A 20,153-nucleotide genomic window follows, 5' to 3' on the forward strand; every position below is an offset into this window, starting at 1 on the left:
TGCCCTCTTCTCCCGCTTCCCTTTCATTTTAACCTCTCCTCTCCTTTCTTTCTCCTTTTCTTCGTTTCCTCGCTCTCTCCTTCACATCTTCCTTCCTCTTCTTCTCTCGCTCTCTTCCTCTCTTAGCTCCTACCTCCTCTTCTATCTTCTCCCCACAGTCTCCCTCTTCTCCTTTCTCTCTCGCTCTTTCTCTCAGCCCCCTCTCTCTCTACCCCTCCCTCCCCAACGTCCTCACCTTCTCCTTCTTCTTTCTATCTCGTTCTCCTTCCTCTCTTCCTCTCTTCTTCTACTCTCTCTACTTTCTGTCCCCTTCCTCCTCTTCTCTTCTCTCTCTTCCTTCCTGTCTTCCTATCTTCTTCTTTCTGTCTAACTCTCCATCATCTCTCTTCTCTTTCTCGTCCTCTTCCTACCCCCTCCTTCTTCTCCCTTCTCACCTCTCCTTCTCACCTTCCTGTCCTCCCTTCTCCTCTCTCTTCCTATTCCTTCTCTTCTCCTTCTTTTCTCCAATCCTTCTCTCCGTCCCCTTCCTCCTTCTCTCTCTCTTCAGCGGCTCGTTCTCTCCTTCTTCTTTCTTTCGACTGCCTCCTTCTCATTTTTCTCTTTTTCTCTCTTCTTACCTCCCGCTCAGGCTTCTTCTTCTCTCTTCCTTCCATCTCTTCTCCCTCTTCCTCTTCCCCATCCCTGCATTCTATTCCCTCTGTCCTCCTCCTCCCTTCTCTTTCTCCTCCCTTCTCCCTCTCCTTCCTTCACTTTCGTCCTTCTCTTATCCTTCTCATTCCTCCTTTCTCAAAACTCCTCCCTTATTTCTTGTCTCCCTCTCCTTCTCTTTCTCTTCACCTCTCTTCTCGCCTTCCCTCTCTCCTTCTCTCCTCCCCTTTCTATTCTCTTATCTCCCCCCTTCACTTCCTTCTCTCCGTTCCTTCTCTTCTCTCCCCTTTCTCCAACCCTTCGTTTCTCTCTCTTCTTCTCTCTCTCCTCTCCCTTAAACTTCTCCTTCTTCTCTCTCTACTCTCCTTCATCTCTCGCCTATCTCTCCTTCACTCTTCTCCCTCTTCTTCCAACTCTCCTATCCTCATTTCTTCTCTTCTCCGTTCTCACCTACTCTCCTTCTCCCCCTCTTCTCCTGTCTCTCTCTACTCTCCTTCTCTTTTCTCTCCACCTCTCCTCTTCGGAACTCTCCTTCTCCTCTCATCTTCCTTCTCATTCTCTCTATCTCCTATCTCCTTCTCATCTCCTGTCTATCTCCTCTCTCTCTTCCCCTGATCTCTTCCTCCTTCTTTCACTCTTCACTTTCCTCTTCTTCCCCTCTCCTTCTCTCTCCCCCCCTAAACAACTCTTCCTTCTTTTTCCTTCCACCGTCCCTTCTCCTTCCTAACTCTCACTTCTCCTCCTCTTCCTTTCTCTTCCTTTCTAGCTCTCCCTCATTCTCACCTTCCTCTCTTTCCTTCCCCTTTTCCTTCTCTTCCTCGCCTCCTTCTTATACTTCTCCTTCCCTCTCCTTCCTCTCTCCTCCTTCTTCTCTTGCCCCCTCTCCTCCCCATTCCTCGCTCTTCCCTCGTTCCTTCTCCTCTTCGATTTCCAATCACCTTCATACTCTATCTCCTCAAGGATACTCCTACTTCCTCTCTCTCTCTCTCCTCCGTCCTTCACCTTCCTTCCTCTTCTTTTCCTATTCCCTCTCTCTCTTCCTCCTTCTCCTTTCCTTCCCTCTTTCCTTTCTTCCGTTTTCCTCCTTCCTCTCTCGCTCCTGTTCTTTCCTTTCTTCCTCCCTCCTTCTCTCTTATCTGTTCCTTCTTCTCCGCTTTCCCTCCTCTTTCTTCCTCTCTTCTCACTCTCTTCTACTCTCTTCTCTCCCGCCTTCCTTCTCTCCTTCTTCTCCTTTCCCCCTTTATCCTTCTTCTCCCTCCCTTCTTCTCTCGCGCTCCTTCCTCTCTTCTTCCTTCCATCCTCCTTCTCTCCTCTCTCTTCTCTTCTTTCCTCCCTCTCTCCTCCCTCCTTCTTATCTGTCCTCGTTCTCTTCCTCTCCTCTTCTGGTTCCCTCTCTCCTTCTTTTCTCCCACCTTCCTTCTACTCTCCTTCTTCTCCCTCCTTCTTCTCCTCCTCTCCTCCCCGTTCCTATCCTCTCCTCTTCTATCCTTCTCTCCTATCTTCTTCTTCTTCTCTTCCCTCCCTCACCTTCTCTCCCGTCTCATTCTCCTTTCTCTTCTGCTTCTTGTCTCCTCTCCTTTCCTCTTCGCTCTCTCCCCATCTTCCATCTTCTTGCTCTCCCTCCTGTTCCGCTTGCTTTGTTCTCTCTTCCTTCCTTTCTCCTTCCTCCCCTTCAATTCTATCCTGCCCCCCCTCCCTTTGTCCTCCCCCTCTTCCCATATTGCTCATCTTTCCGCCCCATTCCCAGTTCCCTCCCTCACCATCCCTCCTTCCCATCTCGCTTCCTCCCCCCCCCCTCTCCTCAACATCGATCACGCTCCATCCCCCCGGTCCCCCTCGCCCTGCGCCCATCACGCCTCTGACCCCCCCCACCACCATGCAACTCACTCCATCGGTACCACCCACCTCTCCCGAGCGGGCGACCGGGCTCACTCTTCTCTCTCTCTCTCTCCTCTCTCTCGCTTCCCCTCTCTCTCCCTTCTCCCTGCCTACTCGTCTCCCTCTCATCTCCCTCTGCCCTCCTCTCTTCCACCCTCTCTCTATCTTCCTCCGGTCCCTCGTCTCTCGGTCACCGATCCTCCCTCGTCTCTCCCTCGCCGCATCCCCCACCCGTCGCCCTTGCTAGGTCCTCTCATGCAAAGCTCTACCATCAGCATCTTCTAGCTCGCCCGTCTCGCTTTCTCGCTGCTCTCGCCGGTCGAGCTCCACCCTCTCGAGTCGACATCTTCCCTCCTACTTCTTCTCCGAGAGCGCGGTCCGGTGTGTTCTGTCGCTCTTCGCATCTTCCGGCTCTCCACTGTCTCTCTCTCGACTCCAACCTCATCTCCCGCCCCTCGCCCCCAGCCCTCCCTCTCTGTGCCAAACGTCTCCTCCACCATCTGTCCCAACACTGGCCTCCACTCTCCTCCGTCCGGTCCTGCTCTCCTCACCTCCTACACTCTAAAATCATCCCCACCCTTCCTTCTCTCTCTCCTCCGCTCTCCACCTGTCTTCCCCCTCATCTCCGCATCTCTCTCACGTCACTGCTCTCACGTGTGCCTCACATCATTCCTACTCTCCACCCCACTCCTCCCCTCTCTCCCCCCTCGCTCGTCTGGTCTCGATCTGTTTCTCCTTGTCTCGTGCATCTCGACACCTGCCACATTCCCGTCGCTCCCCCTCCTCTCTCTTCTGACTCTCCCATCTCTTCTCCTCGTCGCCGAATCCTCCCACTCCTCTTCCCTCTCATCCTCCCGCATCTATCCCTATCTTGCAACCGTTCGCGTCTCTCTCCCTCTAGCTACGTCTCCTCTCACGATCTCCACTCCCTCTCCCCTCCCACTGCTCTCCCGTCTTACGCCCTCTCTCTCTTCTCTCACTCCCCTCTCACTTCATCGGCTTTCTCTCTCTCATTCTCCTCTGTCTCGTCGTCTGATCCATCCTCGACTCCTCCCGTCTCTACTCTCGTCTCTTCCCTGCTGCTGCTTCTCCTCCACTCCTCGTCCCTCGCTCCTGCGCTCACTCTCGCTCTCTCCTCGTATCTGCTCTCTCTCTCATCTCCTCTCACACAGACTCCTCCTGCTCAGACTGCCTCTCTCCCGCCCCCCCGCCTCTCCTCCTCTCGCCTCTCGCCTGCGGTCTGGTCGCGCCTCTCGTACTCCGTTCTCACCGACGCTCTCTCTCCCACTCCCTCACTTCGTCACAGCTTTCTCTGCTGCAACCAGCGTATCCGCTCCTCTCTCCTTCTCCCATCTCCCCTCTCTGTCCGTCATCCTCCGATCTCTACACCCTCACTGTCTCCCTCTTCTACCCTTCTCCGCCTCCTCCTCTCTCCTCTCCTAATCCCTCTCGTCCTTCTCAGCCTCGACTCGCCCACCCCTCTCCATCCTCCCTCCTCTCTCCCAGAGACGCTCCCTCTCTCGATTCTCGCATCCTCTCTACTCTTCGCCCTCGAGACTCCGACTCGACCGAAACCGCACCCGCCTCCCCCCTCGGCGCCTCCCACCCCACCTCCCGAACCAGGTCAACCTTCCCGCACTTCCCCCCGGTGCTCCTCTCCCCTCTCGCCCGGCGTCCCTCCCTCCTCCAGACTCTCACCGTCTTCCCGGCAGCTCACCCTCCCTCTCTCTAAACTCCACCAGCAGTCACCAACCGTCCTGCTGCTTGTCTCGTGTTGTCGTCACGTACACTCTCTCTCCCTCCACACATCTCCTTCGCTCTTCGTCCCCCTCTCCTCGGCCCCTCGGCCCTCGTGTCCCCCCTGAGGAGCTATCCTCTCAACCCTCATCGAAATACCTCCCCCCTATCGCTCCCAACACTCAAGTGCACTCCTCTCCCTCCCCACCCTTGTGCATCTCCCTCCGATCCCCTCGCACACACGGATCTCCCCCCCGCGCGATGCCATCTTGCTTCTCAATCCGGTCCGCCGGGGGGGACTCCTGCCACGTCCTGCTCCAGCCCCCCGACTCCTCGTCATCCAAGCGCGGTGCCTCCCTCTCTCCGTCCTCCAGGTCCCAACTCTCACCCCCTGTCCTCAGCCCGCCGTGCTGCCCCCAATCATCTCACCCAACTTCCCGGCAGCCGTCCTCAACATCCCCTACCCTCGTCTCTCTCTCTCTCGCGCTCTCTTCCTCGGCGGCCCTCAACCCTCTGACCTCATCTGCTTCATCCGGTTCACTCTTTTCAATCACCCTGAGCGCGAGCCCCTCCCTCCGGCCTCGGGCCCTGTTCTGGCGCTCTGACGTCTCAACGATCTCTCGTACAGTAGGTAAGTCTCATCTGCTACCCCCTCTATCTCTTCTCTCATCTCTCTCTCAGAATAACTCCCAGTGCTCAACTCTCCCGTCACGCACCGTCCACCCTCCTCTCATCTCTCTTCAACAGCCGCCTCCGCCCTACGCTCCGCGTCTCTCAACCGCGTCGGCTCCCCCCCACACACTGGGGCTCCCTCGGCAATCCGCGGCCGCCGACCTCCTCCGGTCCTGCCGGGTCAATGCTGCTCTCTCACGCCGCTCTTGCCACTCTCCTCGCGCACCCGCCGTCTCACGTCTCCACGCTACCCCGGCTCAGACACTCCTCCCTCTCTCCGAACGGGGCTCTCCTACGTCACACCCCTCTCGGTCACACCCGTCCATCTGCCTAATCACTCTCTGCCCCTCTCCCTTCCCGCAGCTCGGTGCCCGCGCTCCCCCCCATTCACTCCCCACTCCGGGGTCCAACCTCTCTCCTCCGACGTCTGCCCACTCACTCTACGCACCGCCCGCCGGTCCTTACTCCCACGTCTCCCAATCTCTCCTCCCGGGCTCAGCCTGCCAGCGACTACCCCCTCCCTCTCCGCTGCCCTAGCGCCGATCCTATCACCTCCGTCCCCACCCCGCCGCCCTCGTCCACAGCCCTCGGCGCCTACCTCCCGACGCCCCGCCACTCGGACTCCGTCCCCCGCACACACCAGGTCACGCTCCGCTCGGTAGCACGAGAACGTCCACGACCTCAGCCCCCACCTCGGCGCTCTCGTCTCTTCTCCTCTCTCTCTCACCGCGTATCTCTCTCATCTCCCCTCCCACTCTCCGCTCCTCTCTTCCTTCGTCGTCCTCCCCTCTCTCTCGTCCCTCTCCTACTCTCACACTCGGACGCTCTCCTATCCCGGGCGTCCCTGCTCTCCGTGCCCTGCTCTCTCCCTCTCTCCCTCCCCTCTATCATCCATCCCTCTTAGCTCTCCTCCCTCTGCTCTCCCTCATCGTCCCTCTCCCCTCTCATTCTCCTCGACCTGCTCCCGGATTCCCATCTCTCGTTCGTCCTCGATCTACGCCCCGAGTGCCTCTCCCTCTCTCTAATCACTACATCCTTCGGCTCTTCCCATGGCTCTCTCCCTCCACATCCTCTCCTCGCCATCCGCCGCCACTCTCTCCTCGTCAGATCTCCTCTCATCAACCCCTTGGCTCACTCATCATCACACATTGACTCTCATCTCTACCTCATTCCCACACTTCATCTCTCCACCCATCCCTCTCTCTGAGGTCACGTCTTCGCTGATCTCCTCCCCTCACACTCCTCTCCCCCACTCTCACTCTCACGGTCTCGCCGTGGGCCACAGTCTCTCCGACTCTCCCACCCCTCTCTATCCTCCCCACTCTCCAACATTCTCCTCTCACCCCCCACTCTCTGTCTCTCTCATCTCTCTCTAGCTCTCCCTCCACTCCTCTACTCAATCTCTCATTCTCCCATCATCTCCCCCTTCTACAACACCATCCCCTTGCTCTCCCCATCCCTCACTCATCTCCCTCTCACTCGTCTCTCCATCTTTCTCTCTCATCCCTCCCTTTCGGTCTCCTCTCTTCTCTCGTCTCACATCCCTCCTCTCTCTCTCTCTCTCTCATCATCCTCCTCATCTCATCCAGCTCTCGTCATTCTCCTCTAACCGACCTCGTCCGACACTACTCTATCTCTCTCTCCTCTCGAGGGCAAGGCGATCGTCTTCCTGTCATCTCGTTTCCCACTCTCTCCCCTAACAATCCCTATCCCTCTCTCCTCTTGGTCTCTCACACGTCCTCTCATCCTCATCTCTCGTCCCTCTCTCCTTTCCTCTCTCTCATCTCTTTCTCTCATCTCTCTCATCTCTCATCCCTCTCTCAGTCGACTCACCTCTCACTCTCCCTCATCTGTCTTCGTCACTCGTCCTCTCCTATCTCAACTCCTCCATCTCTCTCTCTCGATCTCTGCCTCTCTCTCACTATCACGTCATCACCATCTCGCCTCTCTCTCAAGTCTCCTCCATCTACGTCACAATCTCTCTCGTGATCACCAACTCGGCACTCAATATCTCCCCATCTCTCCTCACTCAACTCGACCGTCTCTCTCCTCTCTCTCTAAGAAACCCTCTCCCACTCTAATACTCTCTCAACTCCTCACCCCTCAACTGTCACCGCCGTCCCTCTCTATGCTCATGCATCTCCCCTTCTCTCTCCTCTCCTCCTCTCTCTCCATCTCTCTGCCTCTCTTCGCCTCTCGCGTCCTCCCCGCAACTCTCCACGGCCTATCGCGTCTAACATCCCTCCTCAACTCTCACTTCTCCGCTAAATCCCTCTCATCTCATCCGACTCGTCATCTCCTCTCTCTCTCACGTCCTCTCTCTCACTCCATCTCGTCTCTCTCTCTCAGTCCCTCTCTGCGTCCTCCTCTTCTCATCTCTCCTCGCCTCTCGATCCTGCCTCTCTCCCTCGTCGCTCCCACGTCGTCGACCGTCACTACCTCTACTCTCCTCTCTCCTCAGCCTCTCCTTCACTCCATCTCGCCCTTCCCTCTCGGCTCTCGTCTCTCCCCATCCGACTCCCTCGACGTCCTCGTGGTCATCATCCTCGGCGGGATCGACCGCTCACTCCTCAACTCTCACCGCCCTCACTCCTCGTCCTCGTCCACTCCTCTCTCGGACGGCTCTCTCTCAGCGCCCGCAGCTCTCTCATGCATCCCGTCTACTGTCTCTGCTCCTCCCACTCTCCTCTCTCTCTCTCGTCACCCCGTCCTCCCCATCTCTCTCTCTCTCACCGTCTTGCGTCTCTCTCTCTTCCTCATCTCTTCGCATCCATCTCCTTCTCGCCGTCCTCTCTCTCGTCGCGTCGTCGTCGTCTCTCATCTCTCTCACGACTCGACGCAGGGTCGCACCCGTCAAAGCGTCGTCCTTCCCTCGCTCTCTTCATCACCACGTTCGTCCCATCCTCATCATCGGTCATCTCTCACGGCATCCCTACCTCTCTCTCTCCCCACACTTCATGTCGCCGGTCAACCCCATCTCCGTTTCGGGCACGTGCTATCTCCTTCAAGTCTCATTCTCACATCGACTCCTCTCTCTCTCCTCTCTCTCTCTAAGACTCTCCTCTCATCTCTCTCTCGTCCTCTCATCTCACTCACCACATGACTGATCTCTCTCTCATCTCTCAATCTCTTCGCTCTCCTCTCGTTCATCGGCGGTCGTCCTCTCCTCTACTCGCTCCCCACCAAACTCTCTCACCGTTCTCCTGGCGCTCATCTATCTCGTCTTCACCCTCCCTCCCACATCTCGGAATCGATCACTCTCCTTCACTCTCATCTCCTCCTCTCTCTCAACATCGGTCTCTCGTCTCGTCCTCGGCTGCCCTCCCTATCACTCGACCCCCTCGTGCTTCACGCTCAAGTTCTCTCATCTCTCTCGTCTCGCGTACTCTCTCTCCCCTCACAGCTTCGCTCACCTTCCCGCTCCCGTCTCATTCTTCTCCTCTCTCTCGTCACTCCTCGTCGTCCTCTCTCTCTCAGACACTCGTGTTCGATCTCGAGCGCTCTTCTCGTCGTTCCCCTTATCCCAGTCCCTAGTCGTCCTCGTCCTCTCAGTCATCACTCCGGAGCACTCTCTCACTGCACGTCTCCAGCCATCTCATCCCCTCCTACTCCGACTCTCACTGCGCTCATACGCGGTTCTCTCAATCTCTCTCATCCTCTCTCGCTCTCTCCCACGTCCTCTCGGTCTCCCTCTGATCCGTCCATCCCTCTTCTCTCAAGCGGGCATCGTACGCCTCCAGTCTCTCCACTCCTCTTCACCCGTCTCTCTCTCACCATCTCATCGCACTCTCTCTCCCAAGTCATCCTCTCATCCTGCTCTCTCCTGATCACTCTGTCGATCTAGCGAGGATCTCTCCTCTCCTCGCGTTCATCTCTCGTCCCGTCTCTCCGTCTCCTCTCTCCCCATCTCTCTCTCCCTCGTCCTCTACTCCTCCTCAACACACCTCTCTCCTCTCACGTTCTCCATCTCTCTCATACCCACTCCCTCCACCTCTCACTCCTCTCGATCTCGCTCTCCCTCGCTCTCTCTCCCTCTCTCCTCGCTCCGTCTCCTCATCTACAGCTTGCTCGCGTCCACTTCTCACCGTCTCGTCCTCGTCTCGAGACACGTCTCTCTCCCTCTCCTCATCACTCTCCTCTCTCTCCTATCGTCTCTACCCTCCCCTCTCTCGTCTCCTCATCCTCCCTCTCTCCTCTCTACTCTCTCACTCTCTCTCACCTTCTCTCTAGATCTCTCTCCTCTCATCATCTCTCTACTCTCTCGGCACCATGATCCCGTCTCCTCTCCGATCGTCTCTCTCCTCCCCTCTCTCATCTCCACTCCTGGTGACTCATTCACCTCATCCCTCACTCTCATCTAGCCCGTCCCTCTCGTCTCCTCACTCGACTTCACTCTCTCTCAATCTCACCGACGGTCTCCACTCACCCCACTCAGCTCTGACTCACGTGTCTCACCGCGTTGGCGTCGCATCTCTCTCTTATCAGCGTCCCTCACGGGCTCTCCTCCTTATAACTCTCTCTTCTCTCCGATCTCTTCTCCTCCTCGGTATTTCTCTCACTCTCCTCAGCCATCTCTGCCTCTCCCACCCAACGTCTCTCTCAACATCGCAAAACCCTCGCTCCCTCCATCACTACCCTCTCTCGCTCGTCTCATCTCTATCTCCTCTCCTCCAATATTGTCCTCCTCTCCTCCCTCTGTCCCCCCTCGTCCTCTCGTCTCGTCTCTCATCCCCTCTACCGCTCTCTCTCTCTCCACTCACCTCTCCTCATCACCACTCTTCACATCTCTCCCGATCACCACTCCACAATCTCTGCTCGCTCTTCTCGCTCGACTCCCACTGCCTCCTCTGCTCCTCAATCTCCTCTTCTCTCGCTCTGCTCTCTCGTCCTCATCTTCCTGCTCTTTCACACTCTCTCTCTGCCTCCTGCTCTCGCTCAGGTCACTCTCTCTCTCCCGCTCCATGTCTCTACCGTCCTCTCGTCTCCCTCATCTCTCACCTCTCTCTCATCCTTCGCCCCTCCCGTCTCTCCCTCTCTGCTCGTCCTCCTCGTCCTCATTCTCTTCTGCCTCACCTCGTCTCACGTGCCATATTCAACTCCTCTCTCTCGTCTCTCCACTCACTCTCTCTCTATCTCTCAATCATCTCCCTCTCACCTCTCATCTCGTCTCCCCGTCGATCGTTCTAAGGACCTCTCTCCTACACGCTCTCTCCTCTCGTCATCCTTCGCTCCTCTCTTCTTCATCTCGTCTCATCTCCTCGCCTTCTCAGTCTCTCTCATTCCGACCCTCCGCCTCCACACACCTCCCGGTCGTCGCTGCTCTCCGCGTCTCTCAGCCTTCCCATCTCTCTCTGCATCTCACTACCGTCTCTAGCGCTCACGGTCTCTCAACACTTTCTCGGCATCCAGCATCGCCTACATCTCGTCGGCTCACGACCAGCGGTCTCTCATGGCCACGGTCCTCTCGTTTCACGCTTCTCTCTATCGGCAACTCACTCTCTCTACTCTCCTCTCATCTCTCTCTCAACCTCGTTCCCCCTCACACTCTCTCGGACAAGCTCTCCTCTCCTCTCGTTATCATCTCTCTCTCATCCTCGTCCTCTTCATCTTCCCGGTACGCTCTCATCGACTCTCTCTCCTCGATCCTCACTCTCCTCTCTCGCACTTCGGCTCTCTCCTCTCTCTCCTTTCTTCTCTCCCTCTCATTCTCACGACTCTCAATCGTCGTCTCTCTGCGGTCCCCACCCTCTCTCCTCTCATCCTCTCTTCACCCAGAAATCCACAATACCCGCCTCCTTCTCCTCGCCCTCTCCTCATCAATTCTCATTCATTACTCTCTTCGTCTGCTCCTCAACTTGCCGTCTCTCCTCGGTCTCTCATCTCCTCGGCGACTCCTCCTTCCCCTCGATCTCTCCCTCCGAGATCTCACCACTCTCCGCCGCGGCCTCCTATCCGTTCTCACTCTCGGTCCAACCGTATGTCTCTCAAAAGCCAGGCATCCTCTCTCCTCTCGCCTCTCTCTCGTCTCTCTCCCCATCTCCACCTCCGACTCCTCTCCTCTCGACGATTCTCCTCTCATCTCAATCGATGCTAGTCTCCAAATCCCGATCTCTCTCTCCTCATACTCTCTCTCCGGGCGCCGTCTTCCACGTCTTCTCGCGTCCACTCCCCCCTCCTCCTCACGGTCAAATCTATCTAACGACGTCTCTCTCCTCCCTCTCAACCCTCTCTCCCACCTCCCTCTCGGATCAATCCGGACCACTCGCCTCTCTCTCTCTCCCTCTTCTCATCTCAGTCTGTCTCTCATTCTCTCTCTCTGGCCCTCTCTCTCTCTCCACGTCATCCCACCTCCTGCTCCTTCATCTCTCTTCGCGTCCGTCTCTCTCCTCTGCTCGGTCCTCCCATCGCCTCTCTCGTGTCCTCTCCTACCCTCCTCGGGTACGTCCCTGTTCTCCTCCTACTCGACTCCTCCCTCGTCTCTTCTCTCTCATCTGCCTAACCTCTCTCGGTGACCTCTCATGGCGTCTCTCTCCCGTCTCTCAATCTCCTCGTCTCGGTCTGCACGGGCCTCGTCTCTCTCTCTCTCGTCACAGCGTCTCCGTGCCACTTCTCTGCTCACTCGTCTCGTCTCCCCCTTCTCTCCTCTCCTCGTCTCTCCTACTCGTCCGTCACTCGTCGGTCCTCCTCCGTCCTGCTCCTCCGCTCCCTCCTCCATCCACTCGTCTCACTCTGGGCTCTCTCTAACTCTCTCCACCGTCACATCTCAGATCTCCTACCGACACCTCTCCTCTCAGATACCCTCACTCGGTACTCGCCTCGTCTCACTCCCGTCTCTCTCTCTGCTCTCTCACGTCTCTCTCTCTCACTCGTACTCGGGTCCTCGGCCTCGCGGAAGCAGTCTCTCTCGTCGATAATCGTCTCTCCCTCTAATTCTCATATCCTCACCCATCTCCTCTCTCTCTCTCTCTCTCTCTCCCCCCCCCCTCTCGTTCTCCTCACTCTCTCCCCGGTCTCCTCTCCCTCTACGGCCCTCTCCTTCTCTCAACTCAGCCTCGTCTCTTCTCCCTCTCCACATCCCATCCCTCCTTCACTTCTCGACGCCCTCATCTCTCTCGACTCCCTCTCTCTCTATCCCTCCTCTCTCCCCTCTCCTCTCCTCCTCTCCTCCTCTCTCTCTCCTTCTCCATCTCTCCGTGTCTTGTGGCCCCGCCCCCTATCACGTCTCAACTTCCTCCCCTCTCTCTCATCTCTCTCGCATACTCAAACTACTCCCTCTCTCTCCTCTCTCTCACTTCTCCTCTCTTCTCTCTCCTCTCAATCCGGCGTGCAACTCTCTCTCGACTCCTCTCCACCTCTCCATCTCCTCTCTCTACCTCAGTCATCTCCTCTCGTCACTCATCGGACGGCTCTCTCCTCTCATCGTCTGCTCTCTACACTCCCTCTCTCTCTGCTCCCTCTCCACACGCCTTCGTCGGTTCTCCCGCGGAGCTCCACCACAGGGAGTCTCGTCATACACTCACACTACTCTCTCTCCGCTCAGCTCTCAGATTCTACCCTCATCTCTCTCACGAGCTGGTTTCCCTGCTCCTCAGGGTCTACCTCTCCTCTCCAATCCTCTCCTCGGTCCCCACTCCTTCGGCCTCTCTCTCATCCTCACCTCTCCTCGGGAGGTTCCGCAACTCAACCTCATCCTCCCTCCATCTCTCCGACCCATCACTCTCCCTAGACTAATCTACACCTCTCTTCATCTCATCACCTTCTCATCTCAACACCCTCTCAACTCTCCTCTCTTAACTCGCTCACATCGGATCATCCACTCGAAGTCGTGTTTCCCTCACTCTCTACCCCCTCCCCTCTCTCTCCATCGTTCGCAGTCCTCCTCTCGGCACTCATCTCCTCTCGAACTCCACGACTCTCTCTCAGCTCGCCCCACCTCTCAAAACTAATCATCTTCTTTGGGTAATCTTCCTCACTCTCCGTCACTCGAACTCTCTCCCTCTCTCTCCACTCGTCTCTCTCTCACTGTCTCAGCTCTCTCTCCCTCTCTCTCATCTCCTCTCACCTCGTTCCTCTCTTCTACCGTCTCTCCTCTCATCTCGTCTCCCTCTCTCTCTCCCTAATTCTCTCGCCGTCTCTCCTCTCCTCCGACTTCCCTCCCCTCTCAACTCTCGACCCTACTCTCTGGTTCTCTCCACCTCTCTCTCTCACCGTTCTCGTCACTCTTCTCTCTCAGTCATATAAACTCTCCCTCCCTATCACATCTCTCTCCCCTCTCTTCGCCATCCTCCCGTCTCTCCCCCATCCAACGCCCACGACCCCCTCACGCTCATCTCCCTCCATCTCACGCAGTGCACCCTCTCTGTCTCTCTACTCACTCTCGTCCGTCCTCCGGACTCACACATCACTTCAACCCCATCCCTCCTCTACCCCCTCCTTCTCTCTCTCTCTCTTCTCGTCTCTCTCTCTCTCCCCGCACCATCCTCCTCACCTCTCTACATCCTCACCACTCCTCATCCCCACGGACCACTCCTTTCCTCATCGTCCCCTCCCTCACTCTTCGATATCTCTCGAGCCTCTCTCTCTCTCATCTCTCTCCCCCCCCCCCACCACGTCCTCCCTCTGCCTAAATACCCCCCTCCCGTCTTCATCCCATCTCTCCCCTCTTCTCAGGCTCTCAGTGCTCCCATCCTCTCACCCTCCTCTCTGACACTCCCTCACATTCTCCTCGAGACTCCTCACTCATCGTCTCCGAAGCCTCCCGTCCCACTCGGAAGCGGTCCTCTCACATCCTCGTATCATCCCTCTCCTCTCTCTCGTCCTCTCCTCCCTCTCTCACTCCCCTCTCTCTCCCTACCCCATCCTCCCCACCCTCGTCGTTCTCGGAACTCACGATCGTACCTCCCCTCGCTTCTCCTATGCACTCTCCAATCTTCACTCTCTCTCGTCCTGCTCGTCAACGATCTTCATTCTTCGAGATGTAAGGCATCTGGTCAACGTCTCCACTCCCTCGCTCGTCTCCCTCTCCATCTCTCCTCGCTTTCTCTCTCCCTCTCTGACTCAACTGGCCACCATCTCATCACACTAACCTCTCTCTCTCTTCCTCACCCCATACGTGCCGTCTCAGACCTCTCCTCTGTCTCCTGCGCTCCAATCCTCTCTCTTCCCTCCCCCCTCTCTCGTCTCCTCACTCTTCTCTCCGAACTTCCCTCCTCCCTCCGTCCTAGTCCCAACATCTCCCCTCCTCTCTTCGACTCATCTCTCTATCCTCGTCATCTCTCTCGCCTACCCTCCTCGCCGACTTCCCATCCTTTGTCTCGCCACCTTCCACCTTTCCCTCTTCGGTACTTCTAACTCTCAACTCCTCTCTCGCTACTCTCTCCCTCTCTCGTCCCTCATCTCTACCATCTCTCATCTCTCCCCCTCCACTCCCAAGCTCCTTCCCTCCTCTCCCACACTCACAGGTCACGATCCCAACCGCTCCCTCATAGCAGAGACAGACATCGTCCGCTCTCGATCCCTCACCACTACACCCTACCTTGGAACTCCTATTCTATCCCCACCCTACCCGCCTTCTGTCCCTTCCCAACCCCTTCTTTGTTCCCGAGCTCTACCTCCCAGTGTCTGGGACGTCGGACAGCATCTCTCTCTTCTACGACTCAATTTCACTCCTCTCCTTCTCCTCGGCCCATCTTCCCTGTTCACATCTCTCTTCTCTCTCACACGTCCCTCTCTCTCTCCCTTCCCGATCTCCTCCTATCCCATCCTTCCCTTTCCGCTCGAAGAACCCTCCCCTTCGTCTCCCTTCCCCCCTTTTTCCCCCCCTTCTGTATTCTCTCACCCTCATCCACCCCCTCATCAAACTGCGAGAGGCAGAACCCCGACACCTAAGTACAAAAAAGTAGGAAGGCGCAACCGCGGGTCGAGAATAGATGTGCATGTAGGGGCGTGGTGTGTCGGGCGGCGGGCGTTCGGTTGTCGGAGGGCGGTCGTGACGTTCCTGCAGGAAGTGAGCGACTAAAAGCCGGCACGCATTGGTTTACGGGTAGTGGTTTTTGGTGTGTGAGGAGGTGTGTCTGCTTTGCGGTTGTGGGAAGATACAGCCCGCATGCCCCCCAGTCACCTTGCGTCTAGGTAGTGACTATATCTCTAGCAACCTCCGTCAACTATGTTGTGTTTCTAGCTCAGGCCCGTCTGTCTCCCATTTCTTCTCCATCACTAGTGTTCTTTATTTGTTTTATTATTCCCTTATCTTAATATCTTTTTAAGAAGATATAATGGTCTTATTTTTTAACTTCGAATCTTCTTATCTTATCCTCTTCTTTAATTCTTTATTCCGAAATTATTTTAATATCTAGTTGTTCTTTTTCTTCTTCTCATATTTCTTCTATATTCCCCTTCTTCGCTTTCCTTTCCCTGTCGTTCCTTGTCCTTTCCTCCATTGTTTCATTTTCTTTTTTTTTTTTCTTCTTTATTGATTCGCATTAGACTTGCTTTATATGTTATCTCTTTATTTTCTTCATTTCAATCGTTCTTTCTTTCCTTCTTGCTATTGTTTATACAGACTATTGTTCTCGCTTCTTCATCTACACTTCTCTGTTCCTTTTCTTCTTATATCTAGTTCTTACTTCTTAATTTTTCTATCTTCTTTGCTCACTTCTCTTCTCTTCTCCTCTATCTTTTCAATCTTATCTTCCTCCCCTCTCTCCTACTTCTTTCTCTGGATCTGTCTTCCTTCTTTCTTCTGCTTCTTCTTCTTCTATCTTCTTCTTCTTCTCTTCCTTCTTCATCTGCTTCTTTGTTCCTTCTTCTTTCTTCCTTCTTTTTCTTCTTTCTTTCTTCTCTTCCTTCTTCTTTCTTCTTCTCTTCTTTTTCCTCTTCGCTTTTCTTCTTCTTCGATTTCTTCTTCTTCTTCTCTATCTTTCTCTCTTCTTCTTCTTTCATTCTCTTCTTCTTTCTTCTTCTTTATTCTTTCTTCTTCTTTTCTTTCTCCTTCTTTTCTTCCCTTTTTTTCTTCTTTCTTTCTCTTCTTCCATTCTTCTACTTCTGCTTCTTCACTTCTTCATTTTTTCTTTTTCTTCTTTCTTCCTTTTCTTACTTCCTTACTTTCTTCTTCTCTTTCTTCTTCTCTTTCTTCTTCTTCTTTCTTCCTTCTGTATCTCTCTTCTTCTAACTTTCTTCTTTCTTCTTCTTTTCTTCTACCTTCTCTTTTCTTCTTCTTCTTCTTCTTTCTTCTTCTTCTTTCTTTTTCCTTCCTCTATCTTTCTTCTCTTCTTTCTTCTTTCTTCTCATTTTCTTGCTTCTCGTACTTGTTCTCTTCTTCTTCTCTTCTGTTTCTTCTTCGTTTCTTCTTCTTATCATTCTTCATTTTCTTCTCTTCTTTCTTCTTTCCTTCCTTTCCTCCTCCTACTCCCTAGTACTCCTTTCCTTTTCTGTCTTCTTCTTTCTTTCTCTTCACTCTTCTTCTTACATCTTCTTACTTCTTTTTCTTACTTCTCTTCTCTTCTTTTCTTCTTTCATCTTTCTTTCTTTCTTCTTCTTCTTCTTTTCTTCTTTCTTCTTCTTCTTTCCCTTAACATCTCTTCTTTCTCATTTCTTCTCACTTCTTCTTTTTCTTCTCTTCACCTCTACCTTCGTTCTTGTCTTTTCTGTATCTTTCTCCTCCTTCTCCTCTTTCTTTCTTCTTCTTTTTTCTCTTCTTCTTCTTCTTCTTTCTGCTTTCCTCTTCATTCTCTTCTTTTTCTGTCTTCTTCTTCTTGTCTTTCTTCTTCTTTCTTCTTCTTTTTCTTCTTTTCTTTCTCTCCTTCCTTTTTTCTTTTTCTTCTCTTCTCCTTCTGTCTTCTTCTCTATCTCTCTTCTCATCTCTTCTCTTTCCTTCTCTTCTTCTTCTTCTCCCTTCTTTCTTCCCTTCCTTGGTCCCTTCTTCCTTCTTCTTCTCTCTTCTCCCTCCCTTCTTATCTTCCCTCTCCCTTCTTCTCTCTTCTTCTTTCCCTCTCTCTCTCTTCTCCTTCTTATCTTCTCCTTTTCTTTTTCCTTCTTCTTTTCCTCTTCTTTCTTCCCTTCTCATCCCTCCTCCTTATTTTTCTTCTTGTTCTCGCTTCTCCCCTTCTTCTAGCTTTCTCTTTTCCTCCTCCTCCTCTCCTTCCTTCCTCTCACGCCCTTCTTCCCTTTTTCTTCCTTCTCACTCCTCCTCCTCCCCACCTCCTCCTTCTGCACAGTACCGTTTCGATTTTTGTTTTTACTTTACTTCTGTTCTCTTCCCTATCATCATCAAATATTCATTATAATCCCCTTTCTTCTCTTTGCCTTTCCCCTTCCACTAAATTACACTCCTTCTTCGCCAGTAAGAATCACGGAAGAAGGAGAGAGACGAAAACACAACCGAACGTGGACACAAGAGAATCACAAAGATTCGCAGACAACAGATGAATTCTTTTCTTTGTGTTGTTGTTTCATTCCTTTCTCCTTCTCCCCTCTCTTTCCATCTTTCTTCGTCTTTCCTCTTCTCCCTCCCTCCTCTGCGCTTTCCGCCTCATCCTCGTCCATCTGCACCTCCTCTAAATCTTTCTCCTCCTCCACTTTTTGTCTTCTTCTTCTTCTTCTTCTTATTCTCTCTTCTTCTTCTTCTCTTCTTAGATTTCTTCTTCTTCTAGTTCTTCTTGTTCTTACTTTTTGTTTCTTCTTCTTCTTCCTTCTCCTCTTGTTCCTTCTTATTATTAGTATTTGCTTTTTCTTCATCTTCTTCCTCTTTCTATTTCTTCTTTTCTTCCAATCCATTATCATTATAATTATTGTTATCCATCCAATCATTATCCATTATATATAAGTTATGATGCAGCAGGCAGATTATCATTAATTATCAATTCATTTAAATACACTAACTATTAACATTATTTAAAATTTCAATCATTAACCCTATATTGTCATAATTACCTGGTTTCCTCTTCTTCTCCATCTCCCTCACCGCCTCTTCCCTCTTCCTCCCTCCCCTTTCCTCCCCCCCCACCCCTCCACTATCTCCTCCAGACCCTCCACCCGTCCTGTCACACACCCCTTTCAAGCCTCCATCCTTGGCCCCCCTCCTTCTCATCCTCCCTCCTCTCCCTCCTTAATCACCCCCTTCACCCTCCTCCTCCCTTCCGTTCTTTTCCCTCCTTTCCATATCCCACCATCCCTCCTCCTCCTCCCTCCTTCACGCCCCCTCCTGTCCTTCCCCTCCCTCCTTCACCCCTTCCCTCCCTCCTCTCTACCTCCACTATTTCCTCCTCCCCCGCCCCATTCCCCCCCCTTCCCCCCCACCTCCCCCCTTCCCCCAGTCCCCTCTTCCCCACTACTCCTCCTTGTCCCTATTTCCCCAAGCCTGCACGGCACTCAAATAAAACACGGAATTTGCAAAGGATCGGGCCTGCGTCCAGATAATTCCTTCACCAGCACACACCCTACTCCGTGAGGATTTAGACTACGCAAGGGGGGATAGCGTGAGGAGGAGTGGGGGGAGGGTTGGGGGTCACTGTATTGCTTAGTTGTTTAGGTCGAGTATGACGGCCGCGAGTGCGCCTGGGTTGACACCTTTTCGCAAGTGATGGTAATGTTCTCCCTGTGGTATGCGGAGTGAGTGCTTATTCGCTCTGGATTCGGTATGCTCCTATTCGGGTGGGCTAAAACACCCCACCAATCTGTCCCCTTTTCGCTCTGCTTTATTCGTTAGCTTTAGGCAGGGGTGTTTCTGTAGTTTCTTCTGTCCTTTGATGATTATGGCTTAATTGCTCATATGCTCAGTATGCTGTGCCCTATTCGGCCGATTCTACTAAGTTGCTCCTTTTTATCCCTTTCTCCAGTATTCTTCCTCGTCATTCTTTGCGTATTTGGAGTTTGCTACTATTTTTTTCTTCTTTCCGCTATTTGAGTTTTGGGGGGCGGGGAGGGTTTTCTCACCTCTTCTGGCCGTCTCCCTTTCATCCGCGTCGGCTTTCTCCTGTCTGCCCTTTGCTTCCTCGGGCTTGGTTCTGTCGCCTTCTTTTTTGTCGCCTGCCCGGCACAACACCCCGCCCCCCCGCGCTCCCCCCCCGGAACCCATCCCCACCCCAGCACCAAAGCAACACTCAACCTCAATAGAGACGCGCAACAATTACGCTTTCCGAGAACAGGGATGAAACAGCTGCATAATCCCCGTAAAAAGGAACAAAAGCCCTACGGCTTTATAGGAGGAATCCTACGATTACGATGCAGAAGCATGCAACGTGTCTCATGCCAGTGGTGACGGCCTGCGAAGACGAGGCATGATGTACGAGTGTTACCTAAGACATGTGTAATAACTAATTATTATTGTAAATCTATTTATCCAGATCTTGTAGACAGATAACACAATGCTATATAAATACTAGACTAAAAATATATATAACACGCAAACTCAAATATAAATATATATATATATATATAATATATAAATTTAAATTTATATATCTCAAAAATATAGGTACAGTTGATGTGTGTGTGTGTGTGTGGTGTGTTTGTGTGGTGTGTAGTGTGTGTGTTGTGGATGTGTGCGTTGCGTGTTTGGTGTGTGTGGTGTTGTATCGCCCTGGCGAAAGTATGTAAGAATGTACTTTATGTAAGTAAATATGTAAGATAATGTATGTATGTATGTATGTATGTAAGTAGTGAAATAATGATAAGAATGATGTATGTAAGTATGGACTGCAGAAAGACTAGTATGAATTTATGTATGGTTATGTCAGGCAAGACAGTGTACAGTACATGAAAGATAAGATGATACATACACACAAGAACACTTCACATAATCACTAATATTAACAATAAATCCCAACCCTCAGGCACAAACACCCATCTCACACACCAAACACACACGCCACACAAACACCACTCCCAGCAGCCCATCACCGCACAACACACGAACACACACGTCACCATAAAGACAATTCCATAAATTTCGAATACTCAACTTTGCCTGGGTGCTAGTATGTTTTACATCTATGCAACCTATGTATTGGTGCCTTTGTGTGCCGTGGAGCGTATCGTAGAGGAATTCGTATTCTAAGCCACGTGGCTTGACCCAACCGCCAGCAATACGCGAAGATAGTGGAGTCAGTACCACTCACTAAAGTGCAATCTAAAGCGATTGCAAGCCTGCCGAAGCCCACCCATTGCAAACCTTGCGAATTATGATTGAAATAGGCTGTGAATGAAATCAAGCGCACAGT

Source organism: Penaeus chinensis, chromosome 12 (genome assembly GCF_019202785.1).
Source record: "Penaeus chinensis breed Huanghai No. 1 chromosome 12, ASM1920278v2, whole genome shotgun sequence".
In the NCBI taxonomy this organism is placed as follows: Eukaryota; Metazoa; Arthropoda; class Malacostraca; order Decapoda; family Penaeidae; genus Penaeus; species Penaeus chinensis.